The following is a 22507-nucleotide window of genomic DNA, read 5'->3' on the forward strand; positions in this document are numbered from 1 at the left end:
TTGTTGCATCAGCCGGGATTGCTTCATTCTCCGTGCTGCTTCGGACTCACCAGTGACCTCATCAGTGCTTTGTGCACTTTGAAGAATGATACACGCCATATGAAGTTCACTAATTACCTGTCTGGTGAATGTACTTCACGAGTGCTCTAGCTGCAGGCTGGAATGGTGTGATAAATCTGTGAGTCCTGCTATAACCGTCATGCTTTCCATAAATCATTATGTATAGAGAGGAAAACATTTAGCTCACTGTGTCTATGCCAGGTTGCAGAATCATCCCATTCTCCACTGATTTTCCTTGTTACCAATTCTCCCAGGTTCTACAGCTCACCTGCACACTCCACTCAGTTTACAGCAGCCATTTTAATTTAAACTAGCACTCTGCATGTGCCTTTGAGAAGTAGGTGGAAAGCAGAGTCTTCGGAGCAAGCTGATGCAGTCACAGGGAGAACAAGCAAACTCCGCACACAAACAGCACCCGAGGTCGGGATTGAACCTGGATCTCGGGCAGGGCAAGGCAGCGGCTCTACTAGTTGTGTCACTGTGCCAACCAAGTCCCAGATGGAAAAAGAGGTATTGCCCTCTCAAGCTTGTGTCGAGACATGTTGTAATAGCGTAGAAGGCCATAGACAAATGGGTTGGAGTGAAAATGGATGGAGAATTAGGGAAGCAAGGACCGGGAAGCTCAAAGATTCAAAGAAGTTATTATCAAATTATGTAGGCAGGATATAATCCTAAGATTCATCCTCCCAACAGACAGCCATGAAGCAAAGAAAACCATGGAACCCGTTCAAAGAAAAACATCAAACCTTCCCCCCCCCCCCCACGAGCAAAAAGAAAACAAATCGGCCAAGGGCAACAACAAAAAAGCGAAAAGCACAGAATATATAACACAAAATCAAAAGAGTCCAGGCATATTCTTCCATACCCTCTGTCCTTTTAAACCCTCCCATCACCTAGTCTGCACTCCACATCTTAACATCCCATTTTTTAAATCGCTCTTTGCCAGTTCTAATGAAGCATCTTCATACTGAACTCTTAACTCTCTTTCTCTTTCTCCACACGTACTGCCCAACCTGCTGAGGGTCACAGTGAGAACACGTAAACACCATGCAGACTGCCCTGGATATCAGGGTCGAACCCAGATCACTGGAGTTGTGAAATAATGGCACGACCCACCATGCTTCCCCCCCACCATTTGTGTCATTGTCACAATATATTGATCCTTCATTTTACTGGGTACCTCTAACAGAGTGTACACAGAAGGCATGCTTAAACAAGTCTAACTGGTAGTGTTCCTGTTGTTCCTGCCCCTTTGGATAACTCTAACACAGGCAACTAGGAAGGCAATGGCATGTTGGGTTTAGTTGCAAGCAGATTTGGGTTCGAGAGCACAATCAGTAGAGCCACGGTCTCACAGCTCCAGCAACCTGAGTTCAATCCTGGCTTCAGGTACTGTGTGGAATGTAGAACAGTACAGGACAGTACAGGCCCATGATGTTGTGCCAAAGGAACGAAACCAATGGCTCCTAGTTAATCTAATTCTTCTTCCACGCAAATGACCATTACTTTATCTCAGAGTCTCTAAACTTGTTGTTTTGTGGCAGTGTGCAGTACAAGATATAAATGGTAGTGTAGTGGTTAGTGCAACGCTTTACTGCACAGGCAAACCAGGTTCAATTCCCGAAGGAGTTTGTACGTTCTTCCCCTGACTGCGTGGCCTTCCTCTGGGTGCTCCGCTTTCCTCCCACAGTCCAAAGACGTACCGGTTGGTAGGCTAATTGGTCATTATAAAATTGGCTAAATTGGAGGGTTGCTAAGGGCCAGAAAGGCCTACCCAATGTTGTATCTCAATAAATAAATAAAAATGCTATTAATTACAAGAAAGAAGATAAATAACTAGTACAAAAGAGGAATAGTGAGGTAGTGCTCATGGGTTCATGGGTTATTCAGAAATCTGGCGAGTCTATGACCGTTGGTGGTCTCATACGATCCTATACATTGGAGCCTCCATACCAGATAGTGATGCAACCAGCCAGGATGCTCCCGGCAGATGAGGACCCTCCCAGAGTGCTCCACTTGGCTTGCCCCAGCAGTCCAGGAACTGAGGAGAGGCTGGATGGGCTGTGATTATTTTCCTTGGAGCAAAGAAAGTCCAAGGGAGAACGGCCTGAGAAGGAAGCACAAAATTATGAGTGCTCTAGACAGGATAGACAATACAAACTATTTCCTATAGTGAGCTGTCCAGAACCAGAGGGCTTAGGTTCAAGATAGGTTTAGAGTGCATATAAGGCAGTGCCTTTTACTCTTTCAGTCACACTGATTGAGGAGCTGGTGAAGGCTTTAACTCTCACAATACTTAGATCATATAGCATAGAAACAGGTCGTGTGACAAATTTGTCCACTAAGCTAGTCCTATTTGCTAGTATTTGGCCCAAATTCATCTAAGCCTTTCCAATCAAGGTAATTATCCAAATGTGCATTAAATGTTATCATTGCACCTGCCTCAACTACTTTCTCTGGCAGCTTGTCCCAATAAGCCCACCATCCTCTGTGTGACGACGTTTCCCTTGAAAACCCTTTTAAATCTCCCTTCTCCCACTTTAAACCTCTTCCCCTTAGTTTTTGGTTTCCTATCTCTGGGAAAAAGAGAGGATATTCACCCTAATGTATGCACCTCATGAATTTGCAGACTTCTATCAGATCATATCTCACTCTCCTACATTCTAAGGAAATAAAGGCCTACTGTAGCCTGGCCTACCTCTTCCTATATCTCAGGCCCTCAAGTCCTTCCTGCCAACCTTCTCATGAACCTCCTCTGCATTCCTTGCAGCTTAATGACATCTTTCCTATATAGGGGTGATCAAAACTCCGACACCATAGGCGTCTGGATGAACATTTCAATCGCCAAGATATAGAAGGTTACAGACCAAATCTTGGTGGCTGGGATGAGTGCAGATCCTGTCTCTGCGACGTCTACTTGTACTGCTCTATAACTCCTTCTCCTCACCTCTTCGACACTCAGCAAAAAGCACCTCCTCTGAGTTCACCTTGTTTTCAGTGCAAATCCTTGCGGCCTTTTACTGCGCAAAGCTGAAAGAGCAATGCAAGTTTTTGTTGTTGTAGTAATATTTTAATATCACTCGCTTTTTCTGTATGATATAGGGCCCACTAAGCGGAGTACTGAGTTCAATTCTCTCTCATGTTCTGCTCAACTCACCCCAAATTCTACCACTCACCTCCACATGAGGGACACTACAGCAGCCAATTAACCTACCAATCCACATCTATTGGGATGGTGGGAGGAGATATGAGCGCTCAGTTTTGCTGATGACACTAAAACAGCGGACAGTGAAGAAGGCTATCAAAAATTATAAGAGGATCTTGATCTGTTGGGTACATAGGCTAAGAGGTCCTGGACAAGAGTCTTAGCCTGAAACGTCAACTATCTCTTCATTTTCGTGGATGCTGCCTGATCTGCTGAGTTTCTCCAGCATTTTGTGTGTGCTGCTTTGGATTTCCAGCATCTGCAGACTTTCTCATGTTTATGAATAGCAAATAGAGCTAAATGCAAGGTTTTGCATTTTGGAAAGTCAAATCAAGATAAGACTGTCACAGTGAACAATAGAGTGTGGAAAAATAAAGGGACGTTAAAGTTCAAGTTTAATTATCATTCAACCATACATAAATACCCATGAATACAGCCAAATGAAAAAGTGTTACTCCAGGGCCAAGACACAAAACACAATACCAACAGTCACACACAGCACAAGGCACATATAGTAACACATATAAGATATCAGTAAAATACAGTTACACACAAAAAATATAGTCCAAGACCCCGAGTCCATGAACGTTGCAGGAGTCTGTAGTCGAACACAATACAACTTGTCAAGTACGCGATTCCCTGGAAGTGGAGTCATAGATCAACAGGGTAGTGAAAAAAGTTTTTGACGCACTGGCCTTCATCAGTCAGGGCACTGAGTATAGAAGTTGAAAAGTCACCTGGCTATAGGAAAAGTATCATTAAATTAGGAAGACTACAGTGGCTGAATTATAGGGAGAGGTTAGGCAAGCTAAGACTTTAATCCTCTTGGAGTGTAACAGACCGAAGCGGTGACCTGATAGAGGTGTATAAAATCACTAGTTACATACACCGGGTGACTGTACACAGTCTTTATTTTTCCCAGGAAAAGGAAATCTAAAACCAGTGAGCATAGGCTTCAGGTGAGAGGGAAAAGATTTTAAAAGGATTTTCTTCACATGAAGGGTGGAATGTATATGAAACAAAGGAAGTAGTTGAGGCAGGTACAATAACAACATTTAAAAAGCCACTTGGAAAATACATAGAAAGGAAAAGTTTAGAGGAATATGGATAAATTAGACTAGCTTAGATCTTGGCTAGGATGGAGGAGATGGGCTGAAGGGCCCTTTTCTGTGCTGTATGAATCTATGAAACCCACACAATCTCAGAGAGACCATTTAAACCCTGTACAGACAGCGTCCAGGGTCAGGAATAAACCTGAGTCACTGGTGCCATGAAGCAGCAACTAAAGTCACAGCCTGTCAACTTAAAAATTGTTGGGAGGAGGGAAACACATTAGGATAGGATTGGAGGCAGCCCTCAACATTATCCCTCACCTAATGTTTCAATGATGAATTGTGCCATTACTAGTTAATGCAACCTTAGAGCAGAAATGTAAATTGTATCCTTACCTCGTTTTGAAAGATTGGACAGGAACCAGCCCTTTTGACAACAAACAATGACAATGGGAAGGGAAGGTTTGTAGCGCCGATAAAACCAAGACAGCCAATCATTTGCCAGAATGATTAAGGGAAAATATAATAGTTTAGGGAAGTGTATTTAAGTTTTCTTGGACAGGAGCCAGCAGTTTATAAATTTCGAGGAAGTCAAAGCTCAAATGGAGCAACCTGAGAGAGGTGATTTTTAAACGTGTCAGGGCACAGTCTAAATCAGCTTGGGAGGAACCTGTAATCACCTTTATCCCAACATTCCCTCTAAGTTCTTTTACAACCCTGCAGACCAAACTTCCTCTGAGCAGGAAATTTTTACACAGCCTGAAAACTGCATGGCATTTTAAATATTAACATTATATAAAAGAAAATTCCAGCTGCGAGGCAAAAAAGGCTATGTGAGTGAGACCATTTCATCCACCGCATGGCCACGCACTGACACAATTTAGAGGGAACAGTGATCCTGGCATTTGGAGCTAGACTCTTCTACCAGATACACAGTTCCTTTTTGCACTTCAAATAGGTGCAGTGAAAAGTGTGTCAGGGTTGGTGGGGAGTGGGGGGTGGAGAAAGAGAGACAGAGAGAGGAAGGGAGAGAGAGAGAGGGAGAGAGAGAAAGTAAAAGAGAGAGAGAGAGCAGAAGAAAGAGATAAAGAGAGACAGAGAGAGTGAGAGAGAAAGAAAGAGAGAGAGGGCGGGGGGAGAGAGAAGAGAAAGAGAGAATTATCTCCTCATCCAGCCACCAGCTTTAAGTTCCTCGGGGTCAATATCACAAATGATCTGACTTGGTCCAACCAAGCAGAGTTCACTGTCAAGAAGGCCCACCAGCGCCTTTACTTCCTGAGAAAACTAAAGAAATTTGATCTGTCCCCTAAAACCCTCACTAATTTTTATAGATGCACCGTAGAAAGCATTCATCTAGGGTGCATCACAACCTGGTATGGAAGTTGTCCTGTCCAAGACCAAAAGAAGCTTCAGAAGACGTGAACACGGCTCAGCACATCACACAAACCAATCTTCCATCCTTGGACTCACTTTACACCGCACGCTGTCGGAGCAGTGCTGCCAGGATAATCAAGGACACGACCCACCCAGCCAACACACTTTTCGTCCCTCTTCCCTCCCGGAGAAGGCTCAGGAGCTTGAAGACTCGTACGGCCAGATTTGGGAACAGCTTCTTTCCAACTGTGATAAGACTGTTGAACGGATCCTGACACGGATCTGGGCCGTACCCTCCAAATATCCGAACCTGCCTCTCAGTTTTTTTGCACTACCTTACTTCCCATTTTTCTATTTTCTATTTATGATTTATAATTTAAATTTTTAATATTTACTATCGATTTGTAATCCAGGGAGTGGGAAGTGCAGAAATCAAATATCTCTGTGATGATTGTACATTCTGTGTATCAATTGTTTGGCGACAATAAAGTATAAAATATCAGATGAAACATAAATCTGGTGGCCTGGCAGACTACTTTCTTGGCTGCTGGTTAGGTCTTGTTGTGCAGAAAGAAGTCAATCTGCTTACCTCTGGCACCCATTTCCAAACACCTTCATTGGGTATGAGGTAATCTGAAACATTCTAAAGGCCTTTTTCTACTTGAAATCCTCACTATCCAGACTAGATAGGGTGAATTTATTTTCCCTGCTGAAGGGGGACATGATGGAGGTAGATAGAGGTAGATGGAAGCTACAGAAGCCATAGAAAGAGTGGATAGTATAACACTTTTCCATATAACCGATGCGCTCCCTTATGCCGAAACATTGACATACAGTTTCTGCCTCCACAGATGCTATATGACCTACTGAGTTTTTCCAGCATTCAGCATTTTCCTTTTGACATGACGTTTTCAGTTGTGGGAGAGAACGGAACCAGGAGCCATAAACATAAGGGAGTCAACAATGGATCCATAAGTAATTCCTAAGAGTCCTTATATAGAGAGTGGTGTGAGTGTGGTGTTAACCACACAGGGAGGGGCTAAGGTGAAGAACGTAGATGCTGCCAGATTAGCACAGGAGGAATAGGATGTGATGAACCCTGCTGCCTTGAGCACACACTCATCCCACTCTGCTCCACTTTCTCTAGAAATACTGTGTACACTTGGCCACATTATAATTTATTTTCATGTTTGCCAAAGGTGCAGACCATGAGAAAGCTATGTTATCAGGGAATACTGTGTGAAAGTTCTGTTCTGCAATGTGAATGGGTGTTCAGCTGATAAAAGGACTCTGTACACAGTTCAGGTATCAGGTTTGTACTTTGAGAGGCAGAGACAGATTAGTTAAAAAAATTCCCTCCCCCCTCCCCTCGCCTTCCATCCCTCATTCATGCCTTCTACCTCTTTTCACCTGCCTATCACATCTCCCTGGGTCCCCTCCTCCTTCCCTTTCTCCTATGGTCCACTCTCCTGTCCTATCAGATTCCTTCCTCTCCGGTCCTTTATCTTTCTCACCCTCCTGGCTTCACCTATCACCCTCTAGCTATCCTCCTTCTCCTCCTCCCACCTTTTTATTCAGGCATCTTCTCCCTTCCTTTGCAGTCCTGAAGAAGGGTCTCTGAAAAGTCAGCTATTTTTTCCTCTACATAGATGCTGCCTGACTTGCTGAGTTCTTCCAGCATTGGGTGAGTGTTGCTTTTGATTTCCGGCATTTGCAGACCTCCTTGTGTTTATAGATAGACAGTCATTATCTCCTTCACAGGGTTGAAATGTCTAATACTAGAATGCATGAATTTTAGTTGAGAGGGAACAAGTTCAAAGGAGTTGTGAGGGGCAAGTTTTTTTTACAGAAAGCTGAGGGTGCCTGGAATGTGCTGCCAGGAATATTGGAGGCAAATATGATAAAAGCTCTTAAACAGGCACATGAATGTGCAAAGAATGGAGAGATACGGACCTTGTGTAATCAGAAGGAATTAGTTCAGTTTGGAGCTTAATTACTAATTTAATTAGCTTGACACAACATTGCTGATTGAAGGGACTGATCCAGTGCTAAAGATTGTTCTATGTTCTATGGTCTATGCTGTATGTTCCATGTTGTATGTCCCATGTTCTATATCGGCTGAAGCTCAGTTTAAGTGAAAAAGTCCCATCAGGAATCCCAGCATGAATGAGGTCTAGCATTAGTCTCTCTCTATTAGACCTAATGGGGTTAAGTAGTGCAGACCAGAGAGATAGCCTTCCATTCACTACTACAAGTAGGTGATCTGCCTGCGACATATTTCCTCACAATGTTGAAAAAGGGCATCGTGGCCCACCAAGTCAATGCTGGCTCAGAGAGTATTCACATTCCCCCAGCATTGGTCCCCAAAACCTACTTCCCACCAACACTGCAGAGGGTGCAGAGGAGATCCCCCAGGATACTGCCTTGATTGGCAAATTTCAATTATAATAAGAAACTGGAGTCTTGGAGTGGAGAAAGACAAGGAGGGAGGGGACTTGATAGAGGCATATAGATGGGATAGACAATAAAAAAATTCCCATGGTGACTATGTGTAACAGAGCATAGGTTTAAGGTGAGAGTTAGGGGTTGTAGAGGACATCTGAGGGGTGATTTTTTTCATCAAGACAATGCTACCTGAGGAGTGGTGGAGGCAAAACCTCATGGTCACAAGGAGAGGGTGCAAACTCCACAATGACAGCAACAATGGTCAGGATTAAACCCAGCTCACTGAAGCTGCACCAGCATCCCTATCAACTATGGCCTGTGTTACCAAATACAGGCCAGAAATCCAACCCTCAGGCAGCACGTTCTAGATTCCAACCAACCTATGGGTGGAAGTATTTCCTCTCAGACTACACCCTCCCCCCACCACTCCTAACTTTCACCTTAAAACACCTTCACCACAGAAAAAAAATGTTCTTACTGTTGAAGATACCTGTGTCCTTCATAATTTTATACGCCTTTATAAGGTCTCCTCTTAACCTCCTTCAAGAATCAATTTGCTTTGTACAATAATCTCACAAGCTTGATGCTCACTTTCATTTGAATTAAACCTCATATCGTCCAACCTTGAACTTAAATCCTCTGAATCACTGGCTCATGAATATACTCACCACACCACCCTCATTTCTGGTTGAGCAAAATGCCAAGCTCTTCATCTTACCACACTGGGAGTACACTTCAAAACAAGGTGATCATTGGCCATGAACTATATAAGGAAGTCTGTCCTTGGAGAAAGTAAAGTGATCGTCTTTCCCTCAATCGTGCTGATTTCTGATGGCAATCAGCTCATTGTCCCAAACCCAAGTACTTGCCAGTATTACAACACTGCTGAACAGATGTGACCATTCAACCTGGCATCTGCCTCTTGACATCACATCCTCATTTTCACAACAAAAGGGGCATTAGTTATTGCAACATGAGACCACTGTTGACTCAGTAATTCCTGTATATTGCTCATTTTCTTACTTACAGTAGATATCATCTAACTCACTGCTCTGCCTTCTAATAAAGGACTAATACTTCTTCAAGGGGATCAGATGGTTTGTATATGAAACACAAGAAATAGGGGCCATTCGATCCCTCTGGAACAGGGGTTCTCAACCTTTGCTATGACATAGAGCCTTACCATTAACTGAGGGGTCCATGGACACCAGGTTGGGAACCTCTGTTCTAGAACATAGAACATTACAGAACCAGGACAGGCTCTTCTGCCCATTATGGCTGGACCAACCATGTTGCCAATCTAAAATAATCCCATGAAGACGTAAGAGACCGCAGATGCTAGAATATGGAGCAACAGCTAATCCGTTGGAGGAACTCAGTAGGATGATCAGCCTCTGTGGAAGGAAAGGGATTGGGCAACACCCTGCATCAGTCTTCTATCGGATTGCTTGCTACTAAACTAATCCCATCTGCCTACACAAGGCCTATATTCTTGCTCCTGCCTGTCCATGTGTCTATTTAAATGCCTTTAAATCATACACCACTTTCATTTCACCGCTCCCCCCGGCAGCATATTCCATGCGCGCAGCACCTTCCGTGTAAGAAACTGCCCCTCACATCATTAAACTTACCCCTCACCTTAAGGCCATGCCCTTGAGTATTTGACATTCCCACCCTGACAAGCTACCCAAATGGGGAGAGGCTGAAGATGAGAGGCCGCCAGGTGTTCTTGTGCACAAATCAAAACAGTCAGAAAGCAGACACAGCAAGTAGGCAGGGAGGCAATGTTGTTGCAAGAGGGTTTGAACTTTAAAATAGGGAAGTATTCTTCAGGGTATTGTATGCTGTTTTGTACATAGGACAGTACAATGCAGGAACAGACCCTTCGGTGCGCGATGTTGTGCCAAACTAGTTAAGCTAATGATGTCTAATTAAGCTAACCTTTGTGCCTGCACGCAGTCCCGGCCCCTCTGTTCCATGCACAGTACTGTCCCCAAGAACCTCTTAAACACCTTTACTGTACCTACCAACACCACCACCCTAGGCAGCATATTCCATGTACCCACCATTCTCTGCGTGAAAAAACTGCCCCAGATATCTCCTTTCAACCTTCTCTCTCTCACCTTAAACTCAGTTTGGGACGCATTTTGGTCTCCTTATATAAGAGAAGATATTCTGACGCCAGAGGCATCCAAAAGAGACTCACTACGCTAATTCCTGGGGTCAGAGAATTGTCCTATTACTGTAGTTAACGTTGGAACTAGAATATCACCGCATAGAATCAGGCCCTTCGGCCCACTATCTCTGTGCTAATCATAATGCAATTGGTACTCGATGGAGCTTAGAAGAATGAAGGGCGATCTTTTTAAAACAAGTTCCTGAGGAGGTCACAGAGACTGCATACAGTGGAATCTAGACCAACAATCTACCGGAAAAAGCTGAGCAGCATCTGTGGGGGAAAGAATTTCCAAAGCCTCAGGCTGAAATTCTGCGTCAGGATCCTAAGGGAGCGTGGCAGGATAGCTATCAGAATCAGAAACACACACACACACACACACACACTCACTCCCACTCACAGAGCTGTAGGAACATGTGATTCCGAGCATGTACAATTACATGTGTGATGAAGGACTGTATGTAGGTGTGTGACTGTGTATGAGTGTGTGTAAATTAGTGCATGCGCACTTCTGTTATGTGTGTCAGTGTGTGCATATGTGTGTGTGTGTGTGTGTGTGTGTGTGAGCATGTGTGAATGTATCTATGTATTTGAGGGTATGAGGTGTGTACAAGTGTCTATGTGTGTGAATGTAGGACTGTGTGTGAGGGTTATCTGTATGAGTTTCAGTTTTAACAACAGGAATTCTGCAGATGCTGGAAATTCAAGCAACACACATCAAAGTTGCTGATGAACGCAGCAGGCCAGGCAGCATCTCTAGGAAGAGGTACAGTCGATGTTTCAGGCCAAGACCCTTCATCAGGACCCTGTAACACCGACTGTACCTCTTCCTGGAGATGCTGCCTGGCCTGCTGCGTTCACCAGCAACTTTGATGTGTGGAGTTTGAGTGTTTTGTGTGCGTGTGTGTGTGTGTGTGTCAGAGAGAGAGAGAGAGTGCTTGTGTGTGAGAGAGAGAGTGTGTGTGTGTGTGCGTAGGGGTGTCTGTAAGTGTCTGTGTGTATGTGTGTATGGGGGTGGGGGTACTGGTGCTGGCCTCAGTGACTGATGTAATCACTCGGGGTGATTTCAGCACCATGCTGCTTGGCCGGGTTCCAGGGGTGTGTGTGTGTGTGTGTGTGTGTGTGTGTGTGTGTGTGTGTGCGTAGGGGTGTCTGTAAGTGTCTGTGTGTGTGTGTGTGTGTGTGTGTGTGCATGGGGGTGGGGGTACTGGTGCTGGCCTCAGTAACTGATGTAATCACTCGGGGTGATTTCAGTACCATGCTGCTTGGCCAGGTTCCAGGGGGTGTGTGCTTGCTGCAAACGTGATTGGCCAAAGGCAAAGCAGCAAAGTCATTACTGCTGAGAAAGAACTCATGTTCCCTCATGAGGCTCCTTGCAGAAAGACAGGGAGCTTGCAACCTTGCGGCCTGTGCTGCCACCTGCTGGACGGAGGGACCAACAAGAGGGGTCCTGCCCGCTATCAGTCCTGGCACAAGAGAATGCAATGACTGGCCTGAATTTTGACCTGACAACACTGTTCTCTACTAATCTGACAAAAGGCAGCTTTTGGCAGTAATAACCATCTGAGGATCTAACAGGCAGCACAGAAGTTCAGCAGGTAGTGGTGCTCCTTCACAGCTCCCGAGCTGCTGGTTCGATCCTGACCTTCCGTATGAATAAAGCACAACAAGGGTCAGAAGAATGCACATTAATGACCATTGAAAGGGTTTCACTGCAGAGTGGACATCAGATGGAGCCGCTGCTTCACACACTGTGGAGCCAGGTTCAGTCCTGATTTTAGCACTGTTGGTGTGGAGTTTCACACTCTCCTTGTTATTGCGCAGATTTCCTCTAGGTGCTCTGGTTTCTTCCCACATCCAAAAGACCTGTGGGTTGATAGTTTAATGGTTCACTGTAAATTGGCCCGAGGATGTAGGTGAATGAGAGTGGTGAGGGGGATGGTGGTGGTTAATAGGAATGAGATTAGTGTAAATGGCTGTTTCGTGTAGAATCTGTGGAAACAAACCGAATGAAATTACTTGTAAACATTTCCCCATTATAGACATGTTGAACAGATTCAAGGTGAGGGGATCTGAGAAGGATTTTTATCTCCCAGAGCATGGTTGGAATCTGTAACTCACTGCTTGAAGGGGCAATGGAGGCAGAGACTCTCACAATATTTAAGAATTATCAGGGCAAGCACTTGGAACACCAAGGTACAGGTGACTATGGGCCAAGTGCTGATAAAGAGAAGTATAGATTTTTACTTGGTGGTTGGCATGGACGTGGCAGGCTGAAGGTCCTGTCTCTATGCTGTACCATTCTATGAGTCCATAACATTTTATTCACAGGTTATAAACTGAAAAATCATCAATAAACATTTTTCAATGGCTTGTTAATTACTTGCAAATCCATTTTCCCCTCTTCCATCTGCCTAATGGGGTGGCACGTAGTGTAGTGGTTAGCACAACGCTTTACAGTACCAGCAACCCAGGGTCAGCATGGTCAGGAAGTTATGTGTTATGTGTACTGGACTAGTGACTTTGGTGAGGATGCACTTGGAATATTCTTTTCAGCTTTGGGCACTGTCTATAGAAAAGAGTAAAGACGTTGCTCAGACGCGAGGGATTGACCGGCCTCACTGGCGACAGCAGTAGTACAGTACCGGAAGACTGAATGTTGTTCTTTCGTTCAAGAAAGGTAATAGGGATAAACTTGGGTATTATAGACTAATGAGTCATTATAGGAAAGTTGTGAAAGCGTTAGAGACAGTGCAGAGATTTACCAGAGAGTATGTTTTATGAGGAAAGGTTGAGCGAGCTAGGACTTCTCTCTTTGGAGTGAAGGATATGAGAGCTACTTGATCGATGATAAGAGGCATTAATAGAGTGGACAGCCAGCAACTTTTCGCAGGGCTGAAATGGTGAATACAAGAGGGCATAATTTTAAAGTGTTTGGAGGGAAGTATTAAGGGGTGAGAGAGGTAGATTTTTTACACAGAGTGTGGTGGGTGTGTGGAACATGCTGCAGGGATGGTGGAAGAGGCAGATAATTTAGGGACATTTAAGAGACTCAGGCTCGTGGATGAAAGATTGTTCGGAGTAGATTAAAATGCTGTCACAAACATATTGTGTTGTGTTGTTCCATGTTCTATGAGTTATGTAGAGAGGTGGAGCAGGTTGGGACTTTTCCAACTGGAGCATAGTAGAATGAGGGATGCTGCCTTATACTTTCTGTATAAAATTAGGAGGCATAGATAGGTCTTTTTCTACAGGTTGGGGAATCAAGAACTAGAGGGCATAGGTTGAAGTTGAGAGTAGAACAATTTAATAGGAATCTGAGGGGAAACTTTTTCACCCAGAGTGCGGATAGTGAATGGAATAAGCTGCCAGAGAAAGTGTTTGAGGCAGGTACTTGTACAGTATCAACACTTACAGGTACTTAGATGGATAGGAAAGGTTTAGAGGGTCATGGACAAATAGGATGAGCTCAGATGGGAATCTTGGTTGGCATGCACCATTTGGAGTGAAGGGCCTGTTTCTTTGCTATATGAATCTACAACTTAATAACTCTTGTGAATGGTGGAAGGTAGGAGTCAATAGCAGCAGCACCAGGAGATCACTGTTAAACTACTACAGACAGAGACCATGAAGTTGCTGTCAGATCCAATGTGTCACATAAGGGAACAATGACAGCTTTAGTATCGCCTCAGCCATGGTTAGCACACCCTCAGCTGCTGCAGGGAATGAGAAGCTGCCAACCCGCTACAGGGGACACATCAATTCGATTATCAGATACAGGGGCTATGTCAATGTGATTACCAGATACAGGGGGAAGTGGCAACACAGCTTGAGTTTTAAACAACAAACGTGGCCTGTCGGGACTTGTCTGCTGAGCGGGAGATTGATTGGGTTATTAGCAATTTAGCAAGGGCCAACAACAAGTAGTGAGGTGTAAGTGGAGTGGCCATTGTGGAGCAGTCAGTGTTGGAGTGGGCCAGGGGTTATGGTGGGAGGTTGGCTGAACAGGCTTCGGAAGGAACAGGTGGAGGGTCTAAGTAAGTTGCTTGCAAGTCTGGTGGCGTAGTGGCATCAGTGCCAGACTTCGGGCTGGAAGGTCCCGAGTTCGAATCCAGCCAGCTCCCCTGCATGCTTTCCATCCATGCTGGGTTACGAGCTGGTGATCTCTTTGGAAACCCACCCAGCAGAAGGCAATGGCAAACCACTGCTGTAACTTGCTTCATACGCGGTTCCCCACTACATCAGAGAGGCGTGGAGGGAAATTATTCGTCAACCGGAGAAACTCCGGATGCGACGTATTTTTCCTTCCTATTAGTACATAGCAAGTGCACTGAGGAAGGATCCAGGGTTTGTGGTGTCTTCTTTATGTGAGAAGTGTGAACTCAGGGAGACTACCAGTCTCCCTGATAACCGCATCTGCACAAGGTGCATCCAGCTGCAACACTTTAGAGACAGTGTTAAGGAACGGAAGCTGCAGCCCAATGACCTTTGACCCATACGGGAGAATGAGGAGGTGATCGATAGGAGCTACAGGGAAGTAGTCTCCCCTAAGTTGCAGGAAGCAGGTAGCTGGGTGACTGTCAGGAAAGGGAAATAGTATAGGCAGGCAGTGTAGAGTTCCCGTGTGGCCGTTCTGCTCAATAGTAAGTATACTGCTTTGGATACTGTTGGAGGAACAACTTTACCAGGGGGAAACCACAGTGACCAATGAGCCAGTCTGTGACTCAGAGTGAAAGTGGGGGGGAGGAGTGCAGTAGTGATAGGGGATTCCTTAGTTAGAAGAGCAGAAGGGAGATTCTGTGGATATGAAAGAGACACACGATGGTATGGTGCTAGGGTCAGAGATCAGGTCCACAACATTCTGAAGGGAGGGGAGTGAGCAGCCGGAGTCATGGTATAGGAAAAGTGATGGAGTACTGAAGAGAGGATATAGGGAGTTAGGCAGAAAGCGGAAAAGCAGGACCTAAAGGGTACTAATCTCTGGATCGTTGCCTATGCCAGGTACCAGTGAGGGTAAGAATAGGATGATTTGGCAGGTGGACATGTGGCTAAGGGATTGGTGCGGGGGAAGGGTTTCAGATTTCTGGATCATTGGAATCTCTCCTGGGGAAGGTATGACCCGCATAAAAAGGGATGGCTTACGCCTGAACCCAAGTGGGACCAATATCCTTGTGGGCAGTTTGTTAGAGCTGTTGAGGAGGGTTTAAACTAATTGGACAGAGGGATGGGAACCAGAGTGATAGGTTTGAGGATCAGCAGTTGGTATACAACTAGATGCAGTGTGTAGTGAGACTGTGAGGAAGGACAGGCAGATGACAAGGCAAAATTGCAGTCAGTTAAAGTGTCACATGGGAGCAAAATTAAAAAGGGTGATGAATACAAAACTGAAGGTGTTATATTTGAATGCACACAGAATTCAGAATAAGGTAGATGATTTTCCAGTGCAGAGACTGCCAGGTATGACGTGAGCATCAGTGAGTCGTGGCTGAAAGAAGATCATAGGTGGGAGCTTAGGCCAGGGAGGTAGGCAGGAAGTGGGGTGAGGTGGCCCTATTGGTAAAAAAAATGAAATCAAATCCTTAGGAAGAGGTATATGTAGGATATATAGGATAACATGGGATTGGAAGACGTAGAATCCTGTGGGTAGAGTTAAGAAATTGCAAGGGTTAAAAGACCCTGATGGGAGTTATATACAGGCTTCCAAACAGTAGCCAGGATGTGGGCCACAAATTACAATGGGAGATAGAAAAAGGCAATGGTCATGGGGGAATTCAATCAGGGGATTTCAATGTTCAAATAGATTGGGAAAATCAGGCTGGAACTGAAACCCAAGGAAGAGAATTTGTAGAGTGCCTATGATGGCTTTATAGAGCAGCTTGTGATTGAGCCCACTAGGGGAAAGGCTATTCTGGATTAAGTGTTGTGTAATGAACCAGATTTGATGAGGGACCTTAGGTAAAGGAATCCTTAGGAAACAGTGATCGTATTATGATAGAGTTTACCCTGCAGTTTGAGAGGGAGAAGATAGAGTCAGATGTATCAGTATTACAGTGGAGTAAAGGAAATTACAGAGGCATGAGAGAGGAGCTGGCCAAAATTAACTGGGAGAGGACACTGTCAGGGATGAAGACAGAACAGCAATGGCTGGAGTTCCTGCAGGCACAGGATAGATACATCCCAAAGGTGAAGAAGTATTCTAAAGAGAGGCTGACAGAACTGCGGCTGACAAGAGAATTCAAAGACAACATAAAAGCAAAAGGAGGGGGCATATATTATGGGAAGTCAGCAGATTGGGAAGTTTTTAAAAAACAACAAAAGGTAACTAAAAAGCCCATAAAGAAGAAAAGATGAAATATGAAGCTCAGTTAGCCAATAATATAAAAGAGGATACCAGAATTTGTTTATACAAAGAGTAAAAGAGAGGAGAGAGTGGATATGGGATCACCTGGGAAGTGACATGGGAGAGGTGATAGTGGGGGGAAGAAAAAAATGGCAGACAAACTTAGTATGCATCTTGTGTCAGTCTTCACTGTGAAACACATTAGCGTTTGCCAGAACTTCGAGGAGCAGAAGTGAGTGTAGTTGCTATTACAAAGGAGGTGATGCTTGGGAAGCTGAAAGGTCTGAAGGTAGGTAAAATAAGTCACCTGGACCAGATAGGCTATATCCTAGGGTTCTGAAAGAGGTAGCTGAAGAGATTGTGGAGGTATTCATAATGATCTTTCAAGAATCACTAGATTCTGGGTGGTTCTGGAGGACTGGAAATTGCAAATGTCAGTCCACTCTTTAAGAAGAGAGGGAGGCAAAATAAAGGAAATTATAGGCCAGTTAGCCTGACCTCAGTGGATGGGAACAGCTTGAAGTCCATTATTAAGGAAGAGATTTCAGGATACTTGGAGGCACATGATAAAATAGGTCAAAGTCCGTATGGTTTCCTTAAGGGGAAATTTTGCTGACAAATCTATTTTAATTCTTTGAGGAAATAATACAGAGACAGACAAAGGAGAGTCAGTGGATGTTGTGCACTTGAATTTTCAGAAGGCCTTTGACAAGATGCCACACATGAGGCTGCTTGGTAAGGTAAGAGCCCATGGTATTACCGGAAAGGTACTAGCATGGATAGAAGAACGACTGACCAGCAGGAGGCAAAGAATTAGTATAAAGGGGGCCCTTTCTGATTGACTGCTGGTGAGTAGTAGTATTTGCAGGGGTTGGTACTAGGACCACTTCCTTTCATGTTATATGTCAATGATTTGGATGATAGAATTGATGGCTTTTTGGTCACATTTGCAGATGATACAAAGACAGGTGGAGGAGCAGGTAGTGTTAAGGAAGAAAAGGAGTCTCCAGAAGGACTTAGACAGATTGGGAGAATGGGCAAAGAAGTGGTAGATGGAATGTAGTGTAGGGGAGAGTAAAAGGATTAAGGACGTAGACCATTTTCTAAACAAGGAGAAAATTCAAAAATCAGGGTGCAAAGGGACTTCGGAGTCGTTGTGCAGGATTCCTTACAGATTAACTTGCAGGATGCGTTGGCCTATTCTTTGCCTATTCTCCTAATCTGTCTTAAATCCTTCTGTAGCCTCCCTGCTTCCTCAACACAACCCTCCCCCCACCTACCTTTGTATCATCCACAGACGTGGCCACCAAGTCATCAATTCCATCATCCAGATCATTGGCATATAATGTAAAAAGAATCGGTCCCAACACAGACACCTGTGGAACACCACTGGTCGCTGGCAACCAGCCAGAAAAGGATCCCTTTCGTACCACTCTTTGCCTCTTGCCAATCAGTCAATGCTCTATGCATGCTAGAATCTTTCCTATAATGCCATGGGCTCGTAAGTTGCTAAGCAGCGTGTGTGTGGCACCTTGACAAAGGACTTTTGAAAATCCAAGAGCACAACATCCACCAATGCTCCTTTGTCTATCCTGCTTGTTATGTCCTCAAAGGATTCCAACGTCAAGCAATGTTTTCCCTTAAGGAAACCATGCTGACTATGACCTCCAAGTACCCCAAAACCACATCCTTAACAATCCAACATCTTCTCAACAACTGACGTCAGACTAACAGATCTATAATTTCTGTTCTCCGGCCTCTCTTCCTTTTTGAAGAGTGAAGTGGCATTTGTAATTTTCCAGTCCTCCAAAACCATGCCAGAATCTAATAATAACCAATGCCTCCACAGTCTCTTCAACCACTGCTTTCAGAATCCTGGAGTGGACACCATCTGGTCCAGGTGACTTATCTACCTTCAGATTTTCAGTTTCCCAAACACCTTCCCTCTAGTAATGGCAACTTGACTCACTTCTGCCCCGTCACTCTTGAACTTCCAGCATACTGCTAGTGTCTTCCAAGTCAAGTCAAGTCAAGTCACCTTATGTTGTCATTTCAACCATAACTGCTAGTACAGAACATAGTAAAAATGAGACAATGTTTTCCAGGACCATGGTGCTACATGAAACAATACAAAACTACACTGAACTACGTAAGACAAAACACAAAAACTACACTAGACTACAGACTTATCCAGGACTGCAGAAAGTGCACAAAACAGTGCAGGCACTACAATAAATAATAACAAGACAGTAGGCACAGCAGAGGGTATAGTAGGTTGGTGTCAAGCCAGGCTCTGGGTATTGAGGAGTCGGATGGCTTGGGGGAAGAAACTGTTACATAGTCTGGTCGTGAGAGCCCAAATGCTTCAGTGCCTTTTTCCAGATGGCAGGAGGGAGAAGAGTTTATATGGGGGGTGCGTGGGGCCCTTCATAATGCTGTTTGCTTTGTGGATGCAGCGTGTGGTGTAAATGTCTGTGATTGCGAGAAGAGAGACCCCGATGATCTTCTCAGCTGACCTCACTCTCTGTTGCAGGGTCTGCGATCCGACATGGTACAATTTCCAAACCAGGCAGTGATGCAGCTGCTCAGGATGCTCTCAATACAACCTCTGTAGAATGTGGTGAGGATGGCGGGGTGGGAGATGGACTTCTCTCAGCCCTCGCAGAAAGTAGAGACACTGCTGGGCTTTCTTTGCTATGAAGCTGGTGTTGAGAGACCAGGTGAGACTCTCCGCCAGGTGAACACCAAGAAATTTGGTGCACTTAACGATCTCTACAGAGGAGTTGTGGATGTTCAGCAGAGAGTGGTTGCTCCGTGTCCTCCTGAAGTCAACAATCATCTCTTTTGTTTCGTTCACATTCAGAGTCAGGTTGTTGGCTCTGCACCAGTCCGTTAGCCGCTGTACTTGCTCTCTGTATGCTGACTCATCATTCTTGCTGATGAGGCCCACCACAGTCATGTCATCGGTGAACTTGATGATGTGGTTCGAGCTGTGTGTTGCAGCACAGTCGTGGGTCAGCAGAGTGTACAGCAGTGGACTGAGCACACAGCTCAGTGTGATGGTGCTGGAGATGCTGCTACCAATTTGGACTGACTGAGGTCTCCCAGTCAGGAAGTCTCGGATCCAGTTGCAGAGGGAGGTGATCAGGACCAGTAGGCTCAGCTTTCCAATCAGTTTCTGAGGAATGATTGTGTTGAATGCTGAAATGAAGTCCGTGAACAGCATTTGAATGTACATGTCTTTTTCGTCCAGGTGGGTTAAGGCCAAGTGGAGGGTGATGGCAATGGCATCATCTGTTGAATGGTTGGGACAGTTCAACGGCACAATGAAGACTGATGCAAAATACTTATTCTGTTTGTCTGCCATTTCCTTGTCCCCCATTACTACCTCTCCAGCACCATTTTCCAGTGGTCCAATATCTACTCTCACTTCTCTTTTACACTTTACTTATCTGAAAGATCTTTTGGTATCCTCTTTAATATTATTAGATATCTTACTTTTGAATTCCATCTTTTCCTTCTTAATGACTTTTGCCTTATTTTGGTTTTTTAAAGCTTCCCAGTCCTCTAATTCCCCACTTATATTCGCTCTATTATATGCCCTCTATGGTTTTTATGTTAGCTTTGACTTTGCTTGTCAGCCACGATTGCATCATCCTACCTTTAGAATACTGCTTCTTCTTTGGGATGCATCTATCCTAAGCATTCTGAATTGCTTCCAGAAACTTCAGCCATTGCTACTCTGCCGTAATCCCTGCTAGTGTTCTCTTCCAATCAATTTTGGCCAGACCCTCTCATATGCCTCTGTAATTCCCTTTATTCCACTGTAATAATGATACATCTGACTTTAGCTTCTCCTTCTCAAATTGCCGGGTGAATTTGATCATATTATGGTCACTTGTCTCTAAGGGTTCCTTTACTTTAAGGTCTCTAATCAATTCCTGTTCATTGCACAACACCAATCCAGAATATCTGATCCTCTAATGGGCTCAACCAGGAGGTGCCCTGAAGAGCCATCTCATAGGCATTCTACAAATTCCCCTCTTGGGATCCAACACCAACCTGATTTTCCCAATCTACTTGCATACTGAAATCCTCCATGACTGTCATAACATTGTCTTCTGATGTGCATTTTCTATCTCCTATTGTAATTTGTAGCCCACATCTTTGCCACTGTTCGGAGGTCTGAATGTAACTCCCATCAGGGTCTTTTTACCCTTTCATTTTCTCAGCTCTATCCACAAGGATTATACATCTTCTGATCCTATGTCACCTCTTTCTGATGATTTGATTTAATTTTTTATCAATAGATCCACCCTACCCCTGTGCCTACCTGCCTATCCTTTTGATACAATGTGTATCCTTGGACGTTAATCTCCCAGCTATAATCTTCTTTCAGCCACGATTCAGTGATGCCCACAACATCATATATGCCAATCTATAACTGTGCTACAAGTTCATCTACCTTATTCCGTATATTGTGTGCATTCAGATATAACACCTTCAGTCCTGTATTCATCACCTTTTTTGATTGTGTCCCCCTTTTACATTGCAACTCATCTCGTTGACTGTAATTTTGCCCCATCATCAGCTTGTCCTTTCTAGCAGTCTCACTACACACTGCCTCTGTTTGTAAACCAACTGCCCATCCTCAGCCCCATCACTCCGGTTCCCAGCCCCCTGCCAGATTAGTTTAAACCCTACCAAACAGTTCTAGCCAACCTCTCCACAAGGACGTTATACTCCATTGGGTTCAGGGGTAGCTCATCCCTTTTGCCTTCCCTAGAGGAGATCCCAATGATCCATAAATCCGAACCCCTGCCCCCTGCACCAGTTCCTCAGCCACACATTCAGCTGCCAAATCATCCTATCCTTACCTTCGCTGGCATGTGGCACAGGCAGCAACCCAAAGATTAATACCCTACTTCTCAGCTTTCTAAAATCTCTCCTCAGGACCTCCTCACCTTTCCTCCCTCTGTCACTGGTGCCAATATGTACCAAAACCTCTGGCTGCTCACCTTCCCCGGCTTTAGAATCCCATGGGCCCGATCTGAAAAATGCCTGACCCTGGCACCTGGGCAACATACTGTGGCACGCTGGGGAATGGTCGACAGCTCGACTCAGCATTCCTAGTGGCCAGCACTACTTATTGACTTTGTTTTAAAATGTGTTCGTGGTGAAGAGTCCATCTTATCGTACTTGGGGATGGTTCAATAGTTTTAGAAAGGCAGGATAGAAGCTCTCCTTGAGCTTGAGCTTGGTGGTACGTACTCTCCGTCTTTGGATCCTCTGCCTGATGGGAGGGGGTGAAGAGAGAGTGTCTGGTATGGGTGGGATCCTTGATTATACTGACTACTTTACTGAGACAGTGAGAAGTGTAGATGGAGTCCATGGAGGGGAAGCTGGTTTCCACAAATGTGTTTAGTTGTGCTGCAACTCTCTGCAATTTCTTGTGGTCACGGGCAGAACAGTTTTCATACCAAACTGCGATGAATCTGGATACAATGTATTCTCTGGTGCATCAATAGAATGCGTGAGAGTCAACGGGAACATGCCAATTTTCTTAACTTCTTTAGGTTCATGAGGAAGTACAGACCCTGGTGAGCTTTCATGGCCATGGAGACTATATGATTGGACTGGGACAGGCTATCGGTGATGTTCACTCCAAGGAACGTGAAGCTCTCAACCTGAGCACTGTTATGTAGACAGGTATGCACTGCCCCTTCCCCTTCCTGTAGTTATTGACCTGTTCTTTTGCTTTGCTGACATTGAGGGAAGGGTTGTTGTCAGGACACCATGCAGGAATTAGGTTGGTAGGGTGGGGCGTGCTGAACACAAGGCAGAGGCTGGGACCT

General features: G+C 44.8%; 1 long non-coding RNA gene across 1 annotated transcript in view; it reads right to left on the reverse strand.

Moving 5' to 3' along the window:
* Positions 1-4753, reverse strand: part of LOC140209312 (uncharacterized) — a 45383-nt gene extending 40630 nt beyond the window's left edge. The window contains exons 1-2 of the long non-coding RNA XR_011888975.1: positions 4714-4753; positions 2014-2167 (exon numbers count right to left, since the gene is read on the reverse strand). This is a non-coding gene — a long non-coding RNA (uncharacterized lncRNA). The remainder of the gene's footprint in view (positions 1-2013; positions 2168-4713) is intronic.
* Between the last annotated feature and the right edge of the window lie 17754 nt (positions 4754-22507).

Source organism: Mobula birostris, chromosome 2 (assembly GCF_030028105.1).
Source record: "Mobula birostris isolate sMobBir1 chromosome 2, sMobBir1.hap1, whole genome shotgun sequence".
Lineage (NCBI taxonomy): Eukaryota > Metazoa > Chordata > Chondrichthyes > Myliobatiformes > Myliobatidae > Mobula > Mobula birostris.